Here is a 6000-nt window from a genome sequence, read left to right as displayed (position 1 = left end):
TCCTTATCTCCATTAGAAAAAACATTTTGCAGTTATTAGCCATAAACCACCTTGATATATCAAGTATCAAATATAAGCTATCAACTACCTGGTTAGGAAGAATAAATAAAATTATTAGAACTAATTAATTAATCGATTATCCAACCTGAGAATCCTATTCCTAAACTACATCATCAACTTACATCTCAAGTCTTACTCGTACAGATTACACAATCTAGTAGTGTATAATCTTCACCTCTCTTTGATGACCTAAACTGCAAGTAACAGTAAAGTTTCGAAAATTATGAAGCAAGGCTGAAAAATAGGCAAAGCTAGAGAACCAGGGGGAAAAGTTATAACCTAGAAATTTCCTGGAGCACAAAGACTAAAACAACCCAGGGCCGACCATAGCTTCATATCACAGTGCTCAACCCAACTTGGCCAAGCAGGTGAACTCGGGGACCCCACAAGCCGACCCCTGGACCCATTGGGTTTTGTTTAAAAAAATTAAAAGTTTTTTGGACAAAAATATAATAGATCTGAATTAACCTAGTACGTAGACCCACTGTGTTCTCTTAACTATGCTCCATATGATGTGGACATGAGACAAGAGAAACAAAATAGTCTAAAAAAAGGGTTCCATTGTCTTCCCGCTTCAATCTCGGTCTGTTATTGTGATAGAAATGGGAAATAACTGTTCTTCACTTTCTTCTCCAAATGGAGACTTAAGATCCATACTTTTCATATTGAATTCCATAATCAGCACCTATATGATTCACAAGGACAATCAAACACTATTTTACTATACTTTGAGAAAGTTCGACAGACTAAATATTCTACACGAGATATGATTTTATAAGGAAGTTTATTTTAGACCTCTGCTTGATGATACAGATAATAGCTCTTCGTTATAAGGGTAAAGAAACAGGATTTAAAAATGATTATAAAGTAATAATTAATAGCATAAGTCAAGCTAATTAATGCATGGCTTTGCACGCATCACCTACCTAGATGATGTAGCTAGAGAAGAATTTGCTGGCGTCACCATATATGCACGCCCAATTCTGATCGGCCGTTGCTGCTTGGAATTTGGAAGGGACAATTGCAAGAAGAGAATTATAGAGATTTTGCTAACCGACAGTATTCGTTTTCATACATGTTTCTGCCTAAGATTTTGCAAATACGACATTAATCCGTAGCTGGACAGGTTCGTTCAGATATTTGGAGAGATCAGATGCTTGTGCTAGTCAATTCAAAACCAAGATGGATAATTTGATATATTCTTTCAGCTATAGATTCCAAGCCTATAATGTATAGGTTTGTAGTGGCCTCTTGTTTCCAGATTTCACGAGACACGGTTTCCATTGAAAGTATACATCAAGGTTGAACCCCCTTAATCAATCTGTTGACTTTTGAAGAGGGAATAATTCAATTGAATATCTATCTATTATTTTCCAAAAGCTGGCCACTATATACTGCTTTTGCCAGTGGTTTTACAGAAAACCAGCAGTAGACAATATATTTAAGTGGAAATTCATCAGTAAGGTGCATATCAGATATGATATCCCTTCACTTTACAGGTATTAATTAAGATTTGGTTATGTGCACATGAGATAATGTAGAACGATAAAGAAAATGCTTCTTTTGTACGGATGATTCCACCAGAATTCAACAGCAAGTGGGCAAAACAAATCTATATAAACCCCATGAAGGCCTATATTTTGTTATAGCAACCGAGAATAGGGTTTCATGTATAGTACAACAATGGTTGGAGAAGCTCCCAATCTCCCTCAGAGGCTTCCAATATCTCAGTTTATAGTAATTGCTTCAAATAATGAGAATGTTGGATGCCTTTGGGTGAGATTGAGAGCTTACTCCCCATGACTAAATGGGATAGATTCAATAAATTTATAAAAATACAGTCCACGATTCCTTCTCACCAACCAGCTCTTTGCTTCTCTTTTCAAGGATGTTGAAGATCCAACTTCTTCTGAACTCTCTCCCTCAACCGCTACTCTAGAGCTTGGCAATCCTTGTCGATTGTTTCTGTGTAGCGGTTGAGGTGAGGGGTTCAGAACATGTTGGCTTCGATGATTCGATCAGCCTCGAACTCCAGGCCATTTGCTGTTAAAACTCGCTTTACAGGATTTTCTTGTTTTCTTAATTATGTCTTGTTTTAAAATTGATCATAAATAATGTACGTATAAAAGAAATGTGATTTCTTATGGTTTTTTTAAAAAATAGCATAGACATATCTAATAACTCATAGCTTGATTTTATCATTTTTTTTATGCAAATTTATTATTAGATTTTAAATAATAGAAATTAATATTCAAAACTATATCGATGCAAGAAAAAAAACTTATTTTTACCTTAATTTAAATTTTAGAAGAAATATAAATATTTATGCATATTTTATTCTTTTTCTTGTATATTTTTTATGAAGAAAATAAAGTTGACACAATTTAATTAGCCTTAATAAACATATGAGATAAGGTCATATTGATATGTGTAACACATAGTGGAATGAGAATAATGTATCTTAATTTTAATTCAATATATATATATATATATATATATAGGTACTAAAGAGTAATATTCTTTACAAAAAAATAAATGACCATCAAATTTTTTGAGAAATAAGATTTTATAACCTATTCCAAAAGAATAATAAAATGTTTTTTAAAAAGCTAATAATTGTTTTTTTTCATTTCACCAACACAAATATCACGTTATGGGAGAGTATGTAAAGACAGCAGTGATTGGAGTTGAAGCCTTAGCTAATTTTCCCAATTTATTTTTGTTATTTTGTAATTTTTTCGCCAATATTTTTTTTTGTTGAATTTATATTTTGTATTGCAATGATTTTGTTCAGTGGAATCTTTAAATGTTTGAATGACCCAAAACAGCTACCGGACTTGTTATTTACCAAAATTTGGTTTTAAATTTGGAAGATTTATTTTCAAATACTGAATTTAATGATTTAAGGAGGTTAAAATAGTATTTAATGATGGGTTTGGAGAGATTTTTCGAGGGGCTAGAACGAAGAGAAATTGTTTAAAATGGAGATGAATCAATTAAATTTGTTTTTGCTTTCAAAATCGTTTTAGAAAAAAATTGAAATTTTTATTTTTTTTTTTACTTTAAATTAATTTTTTTTAGTGTTTTCAGATCATTTTGATGTGCTGATATCAAAAATAATTTTTAAAAAATAAAAAAAAATATTATTTTAATGTATTTCTGAGTGAAAAACACTTTGAAAAACAACTGCAACCACACTCCCAAACAAGAGGTAACTTGTGATCTGTCACGGGCGGGTTAAAATTTTTTTAATGTAAAAACAAGAATGCTTAAATAATAATAATATTTTTAAAAGTAAGAAAAAAAAGGGACTTGGGTTATTGATTGAAATAGGTTTAATAAACTCGGTTAATCTAATAACATGATTAAAAAAATGCTAATAATAATAATAAAATGACAATGACTAATAAAAAAGTTTAACGTTTGTCAATATTATGAAAAGATACCCTCTAAATATTTTTAATATGTTTCAATGATCTTGTTTGATAACAAAAAAAATTAAATAAGAACAATATAACCTCATAAAAAAAAATTGAATCTCAATAACCAACAAATCAAATGTTAAAAAACAAATTGAAAAAAAATCAATTTTAAAAAATGATAAAAGAACCTGACTCTAGTCAGCATGCCAAACTCAACGACGTACTTGTGAAATCAAGATAACTTCGTACAAAATAAAACGAATAAAATAATAAAGATCAATTATCAATCAAACTAAATAATGAAAGACAAAACTAAATAAAAATTAATTAAAAAAACCTGAGTCAATCGGGATTAACTTGGCTAACTTGCAACCTAGAATATGATATTAGGATAACTCTATAGGGAAAAAAGTCATAAAAATCACGAGATTTAAGGCTCAATAACCTAACGTTGAAGGGTGAAAATTTGAAGGGTTAGGTGCGGGAATCAATGAGGAGAGAAAAAAAAAAGATCGTCAGTGCTAAATAGATTGTCTATTCCCCAAGCGCATTGCCTAAATATGAAGGGGACGCCAAACACTTTTCAACGCCGCTCTAGAATCTAGGGTTTAGTCATCAGGTGACACCTTACACGCCGCTTGAAGCGCACACATGAACCATCCACATTGTTGATGTGTATATTGCATGTGTCAACTAATTGTTTTTATATTATGCACACACACATACCAAATTGCCTCTCAATATAATTAATTATAACAAAAAACCATAATGAGAATATGAAAAAACTCTTCAAAGCTAGTTTAGTTAATTTTGTTTTTAGAGGTATTTTAGTTATTTTACTATTTAAAAAAAATGAAAAGACTAAAAAGCTTTTGGACACTAGTTTAAACTTTTTTTTGTTTTTAAAGATAATTAAGTTATTTTGTTGTGTTAAAAAAGTGAGAATACTAATATACCCCTAACCATTTCAATAATATTAAATAAATCTCGTGAAAAAAGATTATTTTCTCTTTAATTTTTACTTTATTGGTTGTTATTACAAAAGATAAAATTATCATTTTATTATGTAAATTCACAATAAAATATGGATGTGTGCATACTAAAAAGCTGAGCTCTTTTTAAGTTTTTTTTTTCTTTGGTGATGCGAAGAAGCACTTTGCTGTTCATCACACCAACTTGATTTTTTTTAAGTCATAAATCATTTGTGAAAACTTTAGATAATCGATTATCTATTTGCTTTTGACTTGTGTTGTTAAATGGGTATTTGACTTTATTTTTGGGCTTTTATTTTCCCATTTATTTTAGAAAAAATTACAAATAATTTCATTTTAAAAAATCAAATGATGAATAGGTTATATGATACTTACTAAGGACCAAAAAGTTTATTTTTCAAGTTTTTATTTCAAATAATTTCATATTGTGTTATATTTAAAAAGTTTGATGGTTATGTTTTCTAAAAAAAAAACTACGATTATCATTAATCCTTTTCCTTTTTAAATTGAACCAATTACAACCCAGTAAAAGCCCATCCTAGTCAAAACTTTTATAAAAAAAAAAATGAACTTCTATAAGCCTTCCTTTACTATTTTTTCTTCATTTTCTTTATAAAAACAATACTAAAAAAATAAAAATCTAACTTGTGAATTATACCGATGATCCGGATCATTTCCCGGGTCGTCAAGTTCTATGGCATCTTGGATGACTACAACATCTAGAAACCAGTTTTATCATAAACTTGGGATATAGAATTTTATCATAAACACGGAATTATTAAGTTCACAAGCATCGAATCAGGGTATAACAACGATATATTCTGCAAATCCTCCAAGCATTTTAACAGACTCGATGTCAAGATAATAACCTCAAACAAAATCGTTGTTTTGCAGATTTAAGACAAGAAAGATCCCAATAAAATTTATTTATGACAACGATAAACCCTAGGAATCATTCTACATCCTGATCAGATCAATATTTACAAAGACAGCTAAATGATGTTGATGATCGTGGTCAAACAGTCTGGATCTATTCTGGGTCTTCAAAGTTTAGCTAGGGTCCTTCACGTCCACAGCTTCCTTCTCGAACCCAATCTCGGCCTGAGAGTAGCCATCACCAACCCAAGTGAACTTGCCTCCATGGCGATCCACTCATTCCAGTCCCCGATTTCCTATCTTTCCTAACATCAGACTTTGGATTATTGCTAGAGAAGAATTTGCTGGCGTCACCATATATGCACGCCTAATTCTGATCGGCCGTTGCTGCTTGGAATGTGGAAGGGACAATTGCAAGAAGAGAATGATAGAGATTTTGCTAACAGTGTACGTTTTCATACATGTTTCTGCCTAAGTTTTTGCAAATATGACATAAATCCGTAGCTGGACAGGTTCGTTCAGATATTTGGAGAGATCAGATGCTTGTGATAGTCCATTGAAAACCAAAATGGATGGCATTGATGTTCTCCAAATCGCGATAATGCTTTCCAGGGATAATTTGATATATTCTTTCAGCTATAGATTCCAAG

Source organism: Populus trichocarpa, chromosome 12 (genome assembly GCF_000002775.5).
Source record: "Populus trichocarpa isolate Nisqually-1 chromosome 12, P.trichocarpa_v4.1, whole genome shotgun sequence".
In the NCBI taxonomy this organism is placed as follows: domain Eukaryota; kingdom Viridiplantae; phylum Streptophyta; class Magnoliopsida; order Malpighiales; family Salicaceae; genus Populus; species Populus trichocarpa.
The sequence above is the reverse complement of the archived record's forward strand: the minus strand, read 5'-3'. Positions refer to the sequence as shown.